Genomic DNA, 20,154 nt, shown 5'->3' with positions numbered 1-20,154 from the left:
GACCTGATTTTATGGTGGTATTGCACTTTTCATTTAGCGTTATGGACAATGTAATTGCGTGGCATTGCCACAAGGGGGAGATAGTGGTGAGTGCGATAGGCTGTTGCAACGCGTCTCGGCCTCAGACGAGGAAGAGCCTGCAGACCGAACGCAACTGATGTCTCCTGTCTCTGCTTTTCTGTTAAAAAAAAAACAGGTCAGTAGTTCAAGTTTGCTCACCACAATGTACATATAAAGGCAAGAAACCTTTTTCTGTCTTAGTTTAAAGACCGCAAATGTTGTGAGAGAGTGTGTTTTCACTGATTGAGAGAAAGCTAACTATACCGCCATTTGTAATGGCAGCCGCCATTTCACTCGTAGTCTAAATAGGCAGCTGGTCTTATTACCTGTTTTATTTTGTGACAAATGGAGCTCTTAGACACTTCTTTTATCCTGGCATTATTGGAAGTTACAGTTGATTAGGACCTACCCAGTTCTTATGTGTCAAATGTAAATAGTCTGATGTATACTGTTTGTGGATGATTGTGAACTGTTTGTGAGCAAGGGAAGAATATTTTTGTTTATTGGTTACAAATGTAATATATTGTTTGAATCTGTTAAAGTATAAGAAAAGTATAAAGGTGACATAAGCGGGTTAATTGCAGTGTTAGTGGTGCTGCACAGAAATGTTTTGATGCTGAAATGCAGTAAAATTGGTTACAGATTTATTGTAAATAAGGACGTTCATATACAATGATTATTTTGTAAGTTTATTCTTGTGAGAGTGCAAGGTAACTAAAAGGGTTTGAGCTATGGACCTAATTGAATGTTTGTGTTGTTAAAAGCGAAATGTGTGTGTCTAAATGAAAAGAAAAGGACGTTGTTAAACTCTGTTAATAAATCAGACGAGGAAGAGCCTGCAGACCGAACGCAACTGATGTCTCCTGTCTCTGCTTTTCTGTTAAAAAAAAACAGTTTAAAAACAGACCCCATCGAAGGCCTGTAACATAATTTTGGTGGCCCGTACGGGGATCAGCATGCTACGTGGGTGACTGCTGATCCTTTAATCAACGAACCAGAGACAGCCATCACAGGGCAGGCGTGTTGGAACAGCAGACGTGCAACTGAGGCAGCAGCGGGACCTGTGTCGAGGAGGGGAACCCCTGCTGGAGAGGTGACGGGCTGCGTGTTTGAGCTGACTGCACTGTGAGGAGTGCTAGCCAAAAGACACAGAATGGAGGACAGTGAAAGAAAAGAACTGGCTTGGCAGATCAGAAAGAGTCTTTATGCACTGACAGCAGAGGAACTCTTCCAGATTGCTACAAACATCACACCAGTACCTGATGTGGACCCCGCAAGTGTAAGACGTGGTGATGAGGAAAGTTGTTTTGATTATGTTTGTGCTTATCTACGCTGTAAGACATTGCTTGACTTAGAGGATCAGGGGTTTTCACACCTACTGCTGTTGAAAGATGCTATTATTCATCTCATTGATAGTCATGCCGCTGAAGTATCTCACCCTGTAGTCTCAGAGGAAAATGTTGTTACTCTCACAACACTTAAGCACCCGGAACAGAGTGATGTACTTACCTCAGCTATATTGCCTCTTGAGTCTGTTAATCCACAAATAACAGAGTATGAAATGCTAAAGGCTAACTACGAGGCACTTGGTAAAAAGTTAGCAGATTTACAAGTGACATCTGCAACACAAGACACACCCACCCCCACTATTACACAGTCACTACAGCCTCGAGCTGAGAGCGTGACAAACAGCCGCTCCACCACAGACATGCGACAATCTAAGCCTGATCACATGGTTTCCCTAAGAGACCTGCCATTTTTGCAACGCAGAGAGTTTAAAGTACATGGTGGTCAGGTTGGGGACATTGCATCTGACATTAGCTACCATGGACTGTGTAAGCAGATTGAGGAGGGGCTCAAGGTGAAGCACACAGAGGGAGAGATCATTCAAGGTGTGCTCCGTATTATCAAGCCTGGACAGTTTAAGGACATGTTGATCAGTAAAGATGACTTGACCCTCATTGAACTCAAAAGCTTACTACGTTCACACCTGAGTGAGAAGAGTGGGAGTGAGTTATTTCAGGAATTGTTGAGCACTAAGCAACATGACCATGAAACTCCACAACAGTTCCTCTACAGGATGATTGGACTGAAGCAGAAAGTCATGTTTGCATCCAGGCAGGATAACATGGACGTTGCGTATGAGACACGTACGATCCAAAATGTATTTCTACGCACCATTCATCAAGGTCTTCTACCAAAATATAGTGACATTCGTAATGAACTCAAGCCACTACTATCAGACTACAGTGTGTCAGATGAAGCCTTGATAAGGCAAGTGAACAAAGTGTCAAGCGAAGAGAGTGAGCGACAGCGAAGACTGGGATATTCCACTCGACAAAAGGTAACACATGCTCATACTGCTCAACTTGAACCTGCCAAAGACACTGAAATGACTGACTGTAAATCTAAGAGTAAGAATAAAGTCATAGAAGAGCTGGCTGCGAAGGTGGAAACCCTGACCAAAGTGGTTGAGTCTCTCACAGCCAGTCAGGCTCGTGAACCCACTTGTCAGTGTGCACACCCAAAGCAGAAGCCCAGACAAACTGCAAAACAGTATGGCTGTCCCAAGTGTATTGAAAGTGGGGCTACTTCATGCACTCATTGTTTTATCTGTGGGGAGACAGGTCACAGGGCAGTGGGATGTCTCAAACGAAGCCAACCCAGAAGCTCTAGTTGGCCTCCTGCTGATACACACACGCCCAGAACCAGTGGACAGCCAGACCCAAAATCACGAGGTATGTGCTCAGAAGAGTTTGCTCATGTCAGAAGTAGTTGGGCGACCCTTCCAACGAAAAATGCAGACACAGGGGCAAGTGAGAGAGTGGCACAGCTTGTTGGAAAAAAATGTAAAATCAAGTGTTACATTCATAGCTTTGCAGTGGACTGTTTATTGGACACAGGTGCACAAGTGAGTCTCATTGATCGCCAGTGGGCAAAAACCTACCTCTCTGACCACAAACTCCGGCCACTGACAGAACTTATTGGAGATAAGGCTCTTAGTGTGCTTGGTGTTAATGGCCAGCCATTACCCTACGACGGCTGGGTGGGCGTGATGGTGAGTCTCCCAGAGAATAGTGACCCAAACTTGACTGTACAAGTCCCCTTTTTAGTAAGCAGTGTGCCCATGGACTGCCCCCTGATTGGTTTCAATGTAATTGAACAGCTGATACTGGGGCCAAATGCTAGTACAAACCTCATACCCACCATTGTGAGCCTCCTGCGCAGCGCGATGAACCTCCAGGATGACACAGCGACGGCACTGGTCAACTTCATCCAGACCAAGCTTACCAGTGATAACGTGGTCAGCCAGAGTGTCCTAAAAGTGGGCCTGTATGATGTAGTAATCCCGGCTGGTCAAGTTAAGTATGTTAAGTGTAAAGTCTCCTCTACAGTTGACATGTCCAACCCCCTCGTGCTCTTTGAACCAACTGAGAGCAACCCACAACTGCAACAGCTTAATATTGGCAACAGCCTCCTCACAGTTTGTGATGCCAGAGTCCCATATGTCAAAGTACCTATTGGCAACCACACTAAGCATGATGTGACCCTCACCGGCAGAGCAGCCCTTGGAACTATTGAACCAATAGCAGGAGTCGTACAAACTGACTTACCAAACCTCAATGAGCCCAAAGTGACTCAAGATGTCGACTCTGATGTATCTCAAATACCCCAGCAGTGCGGTGAAGATCAAGCAACACAGGAATGGGATCCACCTGTTGATGTTAGCCACCTGACTGAAGACCAACAATCTGTGGCCAAGAAAATGTTAAGGGAAGAGTCAGGGGCTTTTGCACGTGATGAGAATGACATGGGGTGCATTCCCAGCTTGGAAATGACAATAACACTCAAAGACACAACCCCAATTCAGAAATCGTACACCTCAATTCCAAAACCCCTCTATAAGGAGGTTAAAGAGTATATTGAGGACCTCTTGGCAAGAGGATGGATTGTAAAGTCTAGATCCCCTTACTCTGCGCCAATAGTTTGTGTGCGGAAAAAGGATGGCTCCCTAAGGCTCTGTATCGACTACCGTCTCCTGAACCAGCGCACAGTACCTGATCGCCACCCATTACCAAGAATCCAGGACCTCATTGACACCTTGGGAGGGTACAACTGGTTCTCCATTTTGGACCAGGGAAAAGCCTATCACCAGGGCTTTATAGCAGAAGGATCCCGCCATCTGACTGCATTCATCACCCCCTGGGGCCTTTATGAATGGGTGCGAATTCCCTTCGGTCTTACCAACGCACCTGCTGCATTCCAACGCAGTATGGAAGAAATGCTGGCTCCCCTTCGGGATGAGTGCTGCATTCCATACTTGGATGACATCTTGTGCTACGCCAAGACTTTTGAGGAACATGTGGAAGGGCTGAGGAAAGTCTTGAGAGCCCTGCAGAACTACGGAGTCAAACTCCGGCCGACAAAATGTGACCTATTTAAAAGAGAAGTGAGGTATGTTGGGCGCTTAGTGTCAGCTGAAGGAGTACGCATTGACCCAAAAGATCTCGAGGCAGTGTACGCCCTGAAAAAGGAGACACCTGCCACAGTGGGAGATGTGAGGAGGATTGCTGGGTTCCTGAGTTACTATCGTTCATATATCCAGGATTTCTCGAGAATAGCAAAACCCATCTATGAGCTTTTGCAACCCAAGAAAACCAAAGAGGAGCATCTTCTGGGGAAGGTTACAGGACAGAAGGGGAAAGGCGCACAGTTACCATCCAAAACACCAGTTGAGTGGGCAGAGAAGCACCAGGGTGCCCTGTGTAAGTTGATTGATATGTTGGTAAACCCCCCTGTACTTGCCTACCCGGATTTTGAGCTTCCCTTCGTCCTTCATACAGACGCATCTGATAAAGGACTTGGGGCCGTTCTCTACCAACATCAGAGTGGGAAGCTAAGAGTGATTGGATACGGCTCCCGAACACTGACACCGGCTGAAAAGAATTACAGACTCCACTTGGGCAAGCTTGAGTTTCTCGCCCTCAAGTGGGCTGTCTGCGAGAAGTTCAGGGATTACTTGTTCTATGCCCCGTATTTTACCATCTACACAGACAACAATCCCTTAACTTATGTCATGAGTACCGCCAAGTTGAATGCGGTTGGGTTCAGATGGGTGGGAGAGCTATCAGATTTCAGGTTTGATATAAGGTACAGACCTGGCAAAGTAAATGTTGACGCAGACACCCTGTCGAGGAGTCCCCTTGACATTGACAGATACGTCACTGAATGTACAAAAGAGCTCTCCAAAGAAGCTGTTGCCGCTACTTGGGAGGGATGTGGAGCAGGCAAGCATGGAGATGTCGCATGGATCGCTGCTCTGGTTTTAGCGCAAGGTGACCAGCTTGAACCAGTAATCCAAGAAATGGTCACGCCCATCAATTTGGATGAACTACAAAGGGCTCAAAGAGCAGATCCTGCGATAGGTGAGATCATGAAAATGAAAGACTCAGATCAAAAGCTGACAGATGACATGAGACGGAATGTGAGAGGTCCGGCAAGGAAAATGATGCATGAGTGGACAAAGCTGAGCTTAGAAGACGGAGTTCTGTATCGTAAGACTGCAGAAAAGCGCCAACTAGTCTTACCAGCTAGCTTCAAATCCCTGGTCCTGAAACATCTGCATGATGACATGGGGCATGTCGGGGTAGAAAAAGTTCTCAGCCTGGCGAGGCAACGGTTCTACTGGCCATACATGAGGCGAGACATCGAAGCCTATGTCACCCGGCAGTGTCCGTGCATCAAACAGAAGAAACCGGTGACACATGTCCGAGCTCCCATGTCCAGCATTACCACAAGCTCACCAATGGAATTGGTTTCAGTTGATTACCTCCACTTAGAGCCAAGCAGGGGCGGATATCAGTATATCCTAGTTGTGGTAGACCACTTTACTAGGTATGCCCAGGCCTATCCAACCCGCAACAAGAGTGGCAAAACTGCAGCTGAAAGGATTTTCAGTGATTATATCCCCAGGTTTGGCTACCCTTTAAGGCTGCACCATGATCAGGGGCGGGAGTTCGAGAACGAGCTTTTCCGGACTCTACAACAGTTGAGCAATGTGGGGCACTCTCGAACAACTCCGTACCACCCTCAGGGCAACCCAGCTGAACGCTTTAATCGTACCATCTTGCAGATGCTGAGGACCCTGAGTGAAGAAAAAAAAGAAAGATGGAGAGAATATCTCCCACAGATGGTTCATGCGTACAATTGCACTCGCCATGAAGCAACGGGTTACTCGCCATTCTTTCTGCTTTTTGGTCGACATCCACGAATGCCAGTAGACCTCCTGTTCAAGTTGGTTACTGATGGAGAGCCACAAACTGCAAGAGGTTATGCTGAGAAATGGAAAGAACGAATGACTGAGGCTTACAGGATTGCATCTGGAAACAGCCAAAAGTCAAGTGATCGTGGAAAGAAACACTATGACCGGCATTTGAAAGGAGTGGTACTCCAACCTGGAGACAGAGTACTAGTGCGGAACCTGACTGAGAGGGGTGGTCCTGGCAAGTTAAGGTCCTACTGGGAGAACACCATTTATGTGGTGAAGGAACAGATCAATGACAGCCCAGTGTACAGAGTGACCTCAGAGGCAAAGGGGAAGAAAGTGCGTGTTCTGCATCGCAATCTATTGCATCTTGTCAATGAGCTTCCTGTGGACTTGCCTGCTGTAGATAAGGGGGACGGGCCATCCGCCGTCAAGAAAAAGAAACCAAAACCAGCTCAAGGAGAGACAGAGTTTCAACCCCACTCTGACGCAAGCTCCGATGAGGATGAGAGTTCCATGTATTATGAGTTGAGGTATGATTTGAGAAGTGGGAACAAAGAGGATGCACTACATACCTGTAACCATACTGTTGGACCCCCAAGAGGAACAGCTGAGTTCAGCAGAGTGGTCAACTGTGGAGCACCTCAGCCAACAGAAGCAACAGATGAATTGAGGGAACAAGGAATGGAACAAGATGGTGGACACCAAAGCACTGAACTTGACAACGACATGGGAGAGGAGGAACATGAGAGGGTACAGGAATCAGGAGTCACTGAAGTGCCTTTCACAGTCGACGAAGGAGAAGTTGGACTGCCGCTTTCAGAAAGGGCACAGTATACACCTAACGTGGCCCCGCCGACTAATGAATCAGTTCTAAGAAGGTCTACTAGAGAACGACGGCCTGTTACACATTTCACATATGACACCCTTGGCCAGCCCTCTCTCCGGGTGCATCCATCAGTCAGTTGTGCTGAAGTGCACGAGTCACCAAACACAACACACTACACCATGCCACCATATCCCCTGTTACCTTACTTTCCCCTAGTGCCATATCGCATTCCAACATCTCACTGTGCACACCCAGGCACCTTCCCTGTATATTATAACTGCCCAATCTATACATGTTAGTACACAAGGAATGTGGGAAGGGGATGTGATTTGAGTTGTTTGAGTAATGAGTATAATGAGTTTTAAAGGGTAAGAGGTTAAATGTCAGGAGCCATTTTCTTTTTGTTGGGGAGTGTGTGACGCCCACAAGTGTATGGTCACAATTGTAATTTTGTTGTGAATTGTTTTTGATGTAAAAGACCTGATTTTATGGTGGTATTGCACTTTTCATTTAGCGTTATGGACAATGTAATTGCGTGGCATTGCCACAAGGGGGAGATAGTGGTGAGTGCGATAGGCTGTTGCAACGCGTCTCGGCCTCAGACGAGGAAGAGCCTGCAGACCGAACGCAACTGATGTCTCCTGTCTCTGCTTTTCTGTTAAAAAAAAACAGTTTAAAAACAGACCCCATCTCAGGCTCTGCTTTTCTGTTAAAAAAAAACAGTTTAAAAACAGACCCCATCGAAGGCCTGTAACACCAGCTTTCTCTCCTGGCTTCAGATAAGCTAAACTTTTAATACACTAAATAAACTATCAATATAGTAAATCTTGTCCAGCCTTGGATACTAAACTATTGTGCAGAGCTTTTCCTCTCACACATACTCATAGTGCTGCTTTGTCTGACACAGTTGTGTCACTTTTACCCTGTATTGTGTGTTCAACCTCCCATATTTTTCCCATAACATAGTTTTATCTTCTGTTGTAAAATCTTTTACCAGTGGCCTCATCCATAGTTGTGACTTGTCAGATCCTTCCAACGCCATGTTGATCATGCAGGAAAAATCCTGGATCAACTTAAGTGACTTTATAACCAGATTCAAGCGGACGCTTATCCTGAGTGCCAGTGTTAAGGTAAGTGAATTCAGATGAAAGAAAGACACCCTGGGTATGCTTTACACCTAGTGTGAGCACACTCTTCAGTGCTCATGTTCATGTTTGTCAAAAAAGCTAATATTCCTGTAACTGTGTGTTCTATGGGTCACAGTAATATGATCAAATATCTGTCGCATCCCAGAAAATTACAATTTTGTGTGGAGGTATTTTTACATTTCTGGGCCATTAACTTTGAGTCTATTTATTATAACATTAGCTAAACTGTATTATGGAGCATTAAAATTAAATAGTCCTCATTTACTTTAGAATGCGAAATTCAGTTCATCCTCCCCAAACGAGTTAGTATAGCTCGCCCCTCTTAAGTTAGCAATAGTTACATTCTTGAGTTTCTATGAAGTGTAGTCCAAAAACATTTAGGTAGCCAATAACAGCCTCTCTCTGTTTGACAGCCCACCTCTCTTACAGCCACATTTCTTTAGACATTGCCTCCATCCACATCACTGCTTATCTAACATGAAATCAGTTCGCTCAGAAGTTACCCCGTCTGCTCTCCTTTGCACACAATGGTCCAGCTAATGCATCGTGTCCAACAAAGTTTCTATGAGCCTCCACAAATTGCATCAGCAATCAGATAAAATGCATTCAGCTCTCAATGTTAAAAGTTATCTGATTGTGACAAAGGCTCGGAGCTAATGCTATTTCTCAATCACGCTCAGCTGAAACTTGAATGACTTTTTGTACAGATAAGCAAAAGGCTTGACTGCGCCGCAGCAATCCATGAATTTAGGAGGTTTTTTTCAGAGAAGGTAAAATTATTGGGATAGAAACGTTCTGAATGAGGAACTGCATAAATAACCTGTGCAGGTCTGTCTCCTACAAAGTAGATTTCCATTTTCAAATGGGTTTGCCAAATTCAGTTATGGGGGAATATCTGTTCACAGCATCTTCAAGGACACAGGACTTTGACACTGAAAATCAAAAACTGCTTTAATACAGTTTTTAACTGGCAGGCGAGTGAGGTGCATTAAATAAAGAGGACACTGAGTTACTATGAAAAAAATTGAGGTGGCATTTTTTGTGCTTCAATTGAGTTTTCTCAGACTTGGTATTGTTCTGAGTTTTTGGAACAGGCTTAACAAAAAGATTGTGGTTAGTATTTTTTTCTCATAGAACCAAAACTGACAAAATTAATAAAAATAATAATTAATAATTAATAACAACTTAAACAGTCCACAATGGTTTTCACAGAAATTTGTTTGACGTTCATATTGACCACCAACGTCTAAGTGTGTATTGTCAAAGGCTTCTCTGTTTAAAAAATCTATAAAAGTGAATCACAAGCCACTCCACAGAAAGAACATTTTAACGTACGTTTTTTAAGTTTTAGTGCTACTGGCCTGTTTTTTAAGTTTTTCTTCCAATGCTATTACCCTGCAAACACTATCATGTTCTGCAATATAGACAGCACAGAAAGTGAGTACAAAGAGACAAAGTACTTACAATTACCTTAAACAATAATTGTATAATAATAATATATCTTAATGCATGCTCAATCATCCAGGTAAGTAAATCCCAAAAAGTTGATTCTCTTCAACTGTGTTAGTTTCAGTCATTGTACAAAGGTACTGTTTATAAGGTTGGGGAAACCTGCAGTCAGCTGAGACTGAAGAAGTCACTTGGATGAGAGATGAAACATTTCTCCCATAATAATAATATAATATCCAATATATATAATGATGATATATTAAGCTTTGCCCACAGTTACATGTGGGGTTTGGTAAGAAATAGCTTTTTCACACCTTCCAGGGTGAGATTTTTCAAAAGATGTCAAAGTGTGGCTAAGATTCACTCCAGATCAGTTTGTGTTAGTTTTGTCCATTTCTGCATTGTCAGCCTGTAGGATTATCGTTACATTTACACTAGGTGAAAAAAAACCCTCCAATTTTTACATTGACATTTTTCACCAGTGGGTCTCGTTTATTTGAACTCAATAAAACAACGTAAGCTGCATATTTTGTAGTCCATCCTCAGGACAGTGTCGTTTTAACGCGGCATCTCCCGCCAGTGTGAAGGAGTCTAATTTATGTGCATTCTTTTCTTTTCTTGTCATCATGACATTTTCTGTCGAGTTCAAGAAAAACTTTTTTGTCAGTGTGTCCTTCCTGTGTCTCAATTTTGTTTTATTTTGCTAATATTTTTTGTCACCTGCTTTTCTGATTAGTTTCCACTGTGGTTTATTAGACTATAAATACATGTCAGTCAGGCTCCTCAGTGTTTTTTGAAATCTCAGTGATTCCAGTTTCACTGATTTATTTTTTATATACGATTTTCTGTTCTTGTACTGGTTCTTTTTTAATTTTTATTTTAATGCTTGTTTTTTAGTGGCTGGTCATTGTTAGGATATTTATTCTCTACATTTTAGAAAAAGCTGAAGTAAAACTGGCTCTTCTTTTTAGCAGTAAATCTTACTGTGGCCTGGAGATATGGCAACAAGGAAACTTATTAGTTGGCCTTAGATTTGTGAAGCTGTTATTGACTGAATGTGAGTTTTTTTTTTTCTCCCCCAGATAATAAATTTTAAAAGCAGCCTTGTGTGCCAGAGGTTACAGAAGGAGAAGGTCCTGATCTTATTCTTTTACAGTGCTTTGTGACTTGCTATAACCTTTTAGAACTTTGTATTAGTTGTAATAAACGGACATTTAGAGGAAAATGTGCTGTGATTGATGTAATAAATGTACACTATATCCATTATGTTGATTAGAAACAAGACAAAATGCATTTGCTGTTGCAAATTAGTAGTTTCTAAATGTAATTTCAGGCTATATAGATGGCTGTGAATGTGATTATTACTGATTACCCTCTTATTTTAAAAATAACTGATCAGTTTTAATCTATGAAACTATAAAATGTCAGTCTTGCTTTTTATTTTTAATGAATGTCTCAACACTAAAGTAATTAATGTCACAATAATACAAAACAGTAAAGAGTCCTTATAAATGGCACTTGAAATAAAAGCTTAATCGACCAGCAGGATTATTTTTCTTTTGATTACCGAATCAATCAAACGATTTGTTAGCACGAAACAAAACTCCTGTTTCTCTGAGCGACACAGGGGTTGAGCTGCACGACATACTCACGCTGTTATTTTTTACAAGCACATATCAGCCACTCCCAGCCCCTCCAGACGGCTCCTCGGAGAAGATTATTCATCAGACCTGCAGATCTCTGGTCACAATACAAGCCTTTGAACCAGTGGTACTTGTATCAGCACCCCAGACAGTCTGAGAGACACACAGGCTTTAAAAGCCATCCCCAAATACCAGTTCTGACAGCGCCCTTCCTGCTGCCCTGACAGCACCACTGCAGCTCGCCTCACACCTTATTAACTGTACACAGCACCCTCAAAGGATTCCTCTGGGTCACAGACAGGGTTATTTACCACACCTGTCACCTGGCTCAAAGGCTTTTGTTGCCTTTGATCTGCTGGATGCAACACAGGAGCAACAACATGCTTTTGCCCGGCACGGCCGCGTTTCATTTGTCCGCATAGTAACCTTTTAGAGACAAAAATCTTCTGATCTTCTGAATCGGGGAAAAATTTGTGTGCTGTTATGAAGATAGGGCATGCCAATGAGATTTTCTTTTAAAACTACTTATTGTGTGAACTTTAACTCATCATCAAACTTTAACTGGCAGCTAATAATCATGACAATGCAGACTTTCATTAAACTCTTACAGTTTTAGCATCTAATCAGGGCACGTGAGTTGGTGCATGAGGCTTTGAGCTGATTAAAAAAGTACAATATATGTAGGATAAACTGCACTGTAGGCTTGCATCTAAAAATAAACCTAGAAATAAAGGCATACAGTGGAAACTGCACCTGCAATCTGGCATCCAGCACTATACAAACACACCGTCTGTTGCATGCAGCAAGAAATAATAAATCAGAAAGAGCACAGAAAGTTCAAACGGTGGAAAAATCCAACTACAAAACAAGATAAACAGAAAATTTCAGCACAAAGAAGAAAAAAAGAGGACAGTAAATTTTAATTTATCCTCCGAGGAGCCAATTGAGTTTAATATGCAACCAAACCACCTTCAGTTTCAAGTGCAGCAACCTGGAGCACCGTTTCCAATCCACGCTCACAAAATTCAATAAAACCACCTGGGAGTCACTGCGGGAAACGTGAAAATTGAGCAGCCAGATCTCATCCACAGAACAATTTCTACATCTGCTTTAGACAATTTTTCTTCAGGCATTTTATTTTTTCTGAAGCAGAAATGCTGGCAAAGGATTACAAGGATAAAATTGTATTTAGAGAAGAAATAAACGAGTTACAGTTAAGGTTTAATCGAGACTATAATGGGTACAATGCGTGCACCTAAAAAACGTATTTCCCATAGAATGGATTGACACTCTTGTATGGGCTGTCTGATGTTCCTTCCTCTGACCCCGCACGCAGAAGAAGAGCTCATCATTGCACAGGTTAGATGGCGTAGGGGTTTTGCTGAGATATGAAGGCAGGTGTGATATTTCAGCTCGTTCTGTGATGTGCAGAAAAATGTGAAAAGCCCTGATAGAGAGCGCAACCCAAAGCTGATGCACCTGTTTAAAATTACAGTAGATTATGTTATTTTCAGAGTGTAGTTCTATTTGACTACAGATGAACACCAGAAAGCTAAGCTTCATACAGACTCTGCATATTCATAAGCAGATATGTTTCTACTGTAGACAGTAGAAAGGTGTAGTTAGTTAGGATGTCTTCACCCAGTGGCTTCTGGTGGTCCAGTTATGAAATCTCCAGCATTTTCATGTTTCATTTTCTCATAGACTTCTACATCACCAGAAGTCTTTTTGCAACCTTTTTTTTTTTCATTTATTGTGGTATTTACTCTCTACATTTTTGCAAAGTCGAAGTAAAACTGGTTCTTCTTTTTTGCTGCACATGTTATTGTGGCCAAGATATATGGGAACAAGGAAATTTCTTAGTTGGCCTTACATTTGAGAAGCTGTTATTGACTGAATGTGAGTTTTTTTTCTCTCCCAGATAGCAAATTTTTTAAAACAGCCTTGTGTGCCAGAGGTTACAGAAGGAGAAGGCCTCGTTGTTGTTTTTTAACTGTGTCTCACGATAACCTTGTTCGTATTAGTTGTAACATTGAGATGAAAATGTGTTGTGAGTGATCACTAAGGAAACAGATGTACAGTATATCCATTGTGTTCATTAGAAACAAGACAAAATGCATTTACTGTTGCAAATTATTAGTTTCTAAATGTATTTTCAGGCTATATAGATGGCTGTGGCTGTGATTATTATTGATTACCCTCTTTTTTAGGTTATGAAATTATAAAATGTCAATCTTGCTTCTTTTGCTTGCCAACAGTCTTCCTGTCTTTGCCCACTGGTTTGGTTTGTCTGGTTTGTGAGACCCAGTTATGAAGTTCAAACTGTGCATTTTCACTTTTGAGCAGGATTTGAAGGACTTGCTGCAAATGTCTGGGTGCCAGAAACCAGAGGACACATCAAACACCCAAACCTCAGAAGATCCAAGTGCTGGTCAGTAATTTCAGCTCATCAGCACGTATACTGTTGATGCTGTGATTCTGAATAGATTGCCATGAGTGGCCATGAATAGAGACTCATAAAATCTGAAGATAATGACGCAGTTTGGACAGATAATTCGGCGTAATTGGAGCTTTGTTAGCAGTATGAACACGTTGATTGTCAGAACTCTTTACTGCTGAAAAATGTTGCTAATTAACATTCAACCTGTTATGACCTTGTTCGTAAGTGCTTTTCCATGATGTGCCGTATTTCAAAGGAGGCACTTAACACCATAATGTAAGATCAATGAAGTAGATTATATATTAGTGCAGTACAGACCTCTATGTCTGCATGCAAAAGAAGCAAAGACATCGTGGTGAGGGTGAAAACACCTCAGATTAAGTCTTTACAGGGGTCACAGTTTTTATTATTAATAAGTTAAAAAAAAAAAAAAGACCTGCTGAAAACTGCTTTTTTTACACTTTTTCTTTGGTAACTGTATTTTATAATTTGTAATGTCATTTGATATTTTCGATTACTTATCACTAAGAAATGGGAAAACGCAGGGTTTGATATTTTTCAAACAATAACATCTCCTTTTGCTTCGTCACAAGACTTCTTTGCCTCAAACACAATAAAACAAAGGAAAGACTGAGCAAAAGTTTTAATTCAGATACATAAAAACACATAATGAGGAGACAGAGTAACACTATAAAAGGCCCACAGAAACTTAAATACACATTTGTAGGAAAAATAAATGTGATGTCTGGCCAAAGCATAAAATACATTTAAAGGCTGTTTATCTGAAGAAAACTGAATTCTAGAGAACAATTAAGACCTTAGGATTTAAACATTTCTATAATTGAGTTCATCAACATTGGATTGCCTTCCTGTTTAAATCAGATTGCACAATTAACTGGACTTATTACTTATTACAGAAAAAATACACACAATACTAACTTCTAGTGCACTGTTTAGGGCCCACTCACAAACGTATGGCTGAAATGGGCCAAACAATCTGTAAATAGAAGGGAAAACCAATGGACTTCATCCTATTAGGTCTGTATGGTCATTCAGCCTTCAGCTACACTAGCCAGCCTAAAAGCACTGTCTTGGTCCAAAAGTCTCGGGCGGGGCCATCTTCCTTGGCCTGGCTGAGAAGAGCTTCCTGTTTGCTGTTGTAGTTTTTGTCTCCCTTCAGCCACTATTACAACCAGAGAAGATGCTTAAAATATGTCATCTCCCACTACTGGAAAGAGGAAAAATCTCTGTTTCTAAGCCGTGCTTTCTGTTTCTAAGCGTCTGTGCACGCTCACATAAAAATGTGCGTTTCACAACTCATGTGACTACTCTTGCACACAAAATGATCCCTGTGAGTACCGCCTACTTCGATCAGAGACGTTATCGCGTAACCATGATGAGAAAATAAAACAATAAAACCTTATGCAAATAAGACTGAGATTAATGCTGCAGAAAATCATTAATCTAATGATTTGGCGCACAGAGCGAATTCATTGAATTCATTTTGATTGAACAGTTATTCTGGGTGTCTATGTTCTAGTAGCTGCAGTTCCACCAGTGCAAAACAGACTTTTCAGCAGATTAGACTCAAGTGCAACAACATTTACCTATTTTCTAACAGAATTGGTCAGGGCCAGGTTATGTTCTGACCTACCTTATGCTTAACACCTAAAAACAAGAGGCAATTTAATAGGTAACCTTGCCGGTTTGGGGTTCCTCCTCTTTCTACTTGGCCTTTCATCTCACTGGCTGAGGTCTAAGACCTGCAGCCAATGGATGTCCTCCAGTCCCTATCCTTTTCCATTGTAGACTGAGAACTGTCCTTACTTTAGGCCTCACTCTCATACGGTGTTCCCCAGGGTCTATTCTTGGTCCTGTTTTATTCTCTATATGCTTCTTTAATACAATCTGAAATGTTTGGGTGATGTCTTGAAAATGCTGGAGATCAAAAACTTCTTTCAGTTCTATGATTACTTTTCAGAAGTATGTTTGTTTGTTGACCTCAAAGACACTGACCTGTAATGTGAAAAAAAAAACATGGCGTTCTATCCTCTGTTACGACCCGGCCTACGTATAACCGGGCCTAAACATCTAGGTGACTCCAATGGCTCCCAAGAAAGGCCAGCAACACGGTAACTAAGGTGATAAACAGCAGTTTATTTTCTTCGGACGGGTGTGAAAGAGGTGTCAAAACAAAAGGAAAAAAAATGTTCCCTATCAGAAAATAAAAGCAAACAAAAGACAATTCTCTAACCTAAGCTCCCATCCAAACACAGGAAAAGCTTTCAACAAAGAGGCTTCTCACTCTACTAAATTACTGCAGTGCTGAACATTTACAGTGAATGAGAATTTACAATGATTCTACAGCAACTATTTGCAAAATAAAGCAATGCTCTTAAACATCAGATAACTACATTACAAAACTTTCACATTTTACAAAAGAAACCATCACTGAGGATTCCTCACACAAATTCACAGAACTACAAACAACCGGCTGGCTCTTTGTTGGGTGTAGAAGAGATAAAGGAAGCAGTAGATGACTTTCAGCTGGAGCTTAAAAGGCTGCTGTCTGTCAATCATCCAATCTGGACTTCAGGAGCTTGTTTGAATCAGCCAATCAGCAGTTCAGCTTGTTTCACCAGCCATTACCCAAACACACCCACATGCCAAGCCAGGGGGAGATTCAAAAAACACACATACCCACACACCAATATGGGAGGAACCACACATCAAAACAGAAAGCATGTGATCACTACCCACAACATTTGATTCAATCATAACACCTCCAATAATTGTGCTTCTAATACAGTGAAAGAGAAGCTATTTTCTCCTTCAGGTGTGTCTGTGTCTTCCTGACTGTATTCAAGGTTGTGTTAAAGTGAATTAAATATTTTATGTAAACTTCTGTTAGAAGGATTGTGAAATCGAGTCAGGTAAGTTTCCCTTTTGATGGAAAGAAAACTTTCCAGAGGTGTTATTAACGCCATACTCATCATGCCCTTCCTGTCCAGAGCAGTGATAACACCATAGAGATAAAAGCCTCCCCACCTTCAGTCTGATTTTAGGGTTTGAAGAAGTCATCCTGATGTACCACAAAAGACGCCCATCAGTAAGAGTGGTTGCCTCTTTACTGGGTTCCCCCGCTAATACAGCTACTTTTTAGGTCACTGAGAGTTTAATAAATTCTTCAAGGTTTCAAAGGTGACTTAATGTTATGGGACACTTTAGATGTGTAAGTAAAAAAAAGAGAAATTGGAGGAGCAAACATCCTCAGGACGTTTTCCCATCTTATCTTATCTCACTTCCCTTACCGTAACGTCAACAATCCATTCAAACAAAGAGAAGTTATGAACTTGATAACATCAGGGTTTATCAATCGAGATACAAGAGCATTCACGTCAGGGGCTGGGACCGAGCGTTTTGAGTTTATTTTGTATTTTTGAGCTTCTTATGTTAAGTTTGTGATAATTAGTTCTTGTGTTATTATTAGTTACGATTTAGTTGAGTTTTATTCTGGTTTTTGTTGCATTTATGTCTCCTTAGTTATGTGTCATGTTTCCTGTCCTGTCTGTCATGTGTTTGTGTGTCGTGTCCATCTTGTGAAGCTGGTGAGTCATGCCTACGTCTCTCCATGTTTCCTGTTTTATTTTGAAGAGTCTAGTGTTTCCATGTTCAGTGTGTTTTGTTTTACTTCCTCCTGTGGCGTCACGATCATTTGTGTCAGCTGTGTCTCCAGGTGTTTCCACTTCCCTCTTTACCGTTCTGTGTATTTAAGTCCTCTGTCTCCTTCTTTTCTTTTTCAGATCGTCTGCTTGTTTTCATGTGAGGTCATGTCAAGTCACAGAGTTTTCGTTTCCTACTGTTCATGTTTGGACTGTTTCATAGTTACGTTGTTGCATGTTCCTGTTCAGTTTCATGTTCTTTTAAGGTTTCAGTTTAGTTTCGTCCTCGTTTTGCCTCGCCTTGTTTTTCTGTTTTTTGTGTCAATGAAGGCTCACCTTTTGTTTAAATACCAGTTCATTTCTTCCATGTCTGCTTTTGGGTCTGTTTCATAAACACACCAGCGTTCCCCGCCATGACAATTTACATGAAAGGGGTGGTCCTCACAGCCTAACCTGAGCTAATTATACAAAGGTAAACAAAACTATAATATAAGAAAAATATGAAGAGATTAAGCTCATAAGACAGAATGAAAGCAACAAAGCAAGGGGAAGGAATAACTCCTGTCTCAGCAGGAAGAAGCCAATAGCAGAATCATAACCAGACTCAGAGAGGGGAAGCCATCATTTCAAAGTGAATGTGTGTGCATTTTAACACACAGACACACACACACACACACACACGGTGTTGAAGAAAAAAAAAGTGTTTTGTTTTTTTTAACACTTAAGCCATTAAGACTGAGAAAGGCCTACTATTTCAATAAACTCTGGTTTATATGAAGTCAGGAGGGAATGCTGGCAAAAATGCTGACTGTGTGGGGCCTCATTAATACAGATCTAGAGACCAGTTAAAAACCCTCTGGCAACTGGCAACTACCAGGTGAGCAGGTAGTTTCCCCCATGGTTGCATGCATCTTGTTACTGGCATTCACTAGAGGTTGCATGGTGCTGCACAGAAGACTTCATGGTGATTGCTTGGGACTTTTTTCTTTAGGACTGAAGAAGCCTCTTGGATGAGAGGTGAAAAGTCTTCACATTCCTAAAGAGGTCCACTTGTCTTCTTTTTTCAGTCAGTACAATACAGCTTTTACTTTGAAGGTGAACGGTCTCAGGACTTCTGTTCAGTGATGGTGGGCATAGCTGACCTTCTCTCTCAAACTATCTGTCTTCAGTCTTAATGGAGTGTCCCTTTTCCATTAGGCGCCGATGCACAGTTGAGTCCTGCCCTAAAGATGTGACTCTCCTCCTGTCTCATGCAGTGTTGGGTGTAATGCGTTACTAAGTAACGCTTTACTGTAATTAAATTACTTTTCCACTGAAAAAGTAGAGTAACTAATTACTGTTCATTTTTAGGTATTTTAATTACAGTTACTTACAATGTACTTGCGTTACGTTGTAAAATAATTAAACTCGCTGAATATCATTATTTAATTTCAATAATTTATCTTCTAAACGTAGAAGTAAACTCTGCCGCTTTAACATCGCTGTAGTGCAGCTGCACGTCATTTCGCGCCAGTTTTCTGCATAGTCGTATTCTAAAGCGGAAGATGTCGGACTCGGCTGAAGCGAGTGGAAATGAAATGGACATACTCTTCACTTTTCAGAAACAAGCAGACAAGAATATTACAGTAATATGTAAGCTCCTGGGGAGAAAAAACTATTGGCCGCTGTTAATAGCACGAGTAATCTACTGAAGCGCCTGACACGAGAGCATAGACGAACACTTCTGAGTGATTCTTGTTCATCATCCATGGATAACACCGCGGCAACTCCTGCTAAGCAGCAAAACTTGATTTTACTTCAGCAGCACAGAAAGCGTCTGAAGGTGAGCTTAAAAAAAGGAATGCAGGCTACATTGTGGAAGAGATGCTACCGCTGCGTACTGTAGAGTCTACGTCTTTTAAAAAATTTATTTATTATTTAAAGAGTTTAATTTCTATTGTTTGTCCACTCAAGGTTTATGGGGATTTTAAGAAGTATTTAGTTAAATTACTTATTTAGTAATTAGGTTACTTTTCTGACATAGTAATTAGATAAGTATTTTAAATACAATATTGACTTAGTAATTAGTAATTAATTACTTTTTTAAAGTAACTTACCCAACACCGGTCTCATGCACCTGTGGATTGGTTGTTTCTTCTCTCCTACGTGAAGTCTGAGCACTCCTCAGCGCACTGCACATCGTACACAGCATTCATCAGTTTGCATGCAGGTGTTTTGTCCTGATGATGAACCAGCTCTTGTTAGTCTCTGAGGGTCTTACTGGGTCTGAAGTGCACTAGGATGCTTGTTTGCAGAACTACAGTGTTGTCAATGTCTGAGGTTCTTTCCTGTACAAATTACATAAAAATGATGTAAAGGAAGGTTTATGCTGTTCAGTTATTGTGTGCCCAGCTCCTCCTTCAATTTTATATTTATTTTACCTGCTAATATTTATGTTATTATGTTGTTACAACCATCCTTTAGTCTTTTCACTGCATCACAGTGGTGCTGGATGATTATTTCTGTGGCAAATAATCCTGTCTGGCTTGGGTACTGTCAAAATGTGGCATCCCATAACGCCCTTTGTTTGGGAAACACAGCTTTAGTTTTTGGAAGCGCTCACTAAGGTCAGCTTGACCATCTGCTGCTCTATGTCATAATGTGTACATTTGCCAGCCG

This window comes from Maylandia zebra, linkage group LG16 (genome assembly GCF_041146795.1).
Source record: "Maylandia zebra isolate NMK-2024a linkage group LG16, Mzebra_GT3a, whole genome shotgun sequence".
Lineage (NCBI taxonomy): Eukaryota > Metazoa > Chordata > Actinopteri > Cichliformes > Cichlidae > Maylandia > Maylandia zebra.
Note: the sequence above shows the minus strand (reverse complement) of the source record.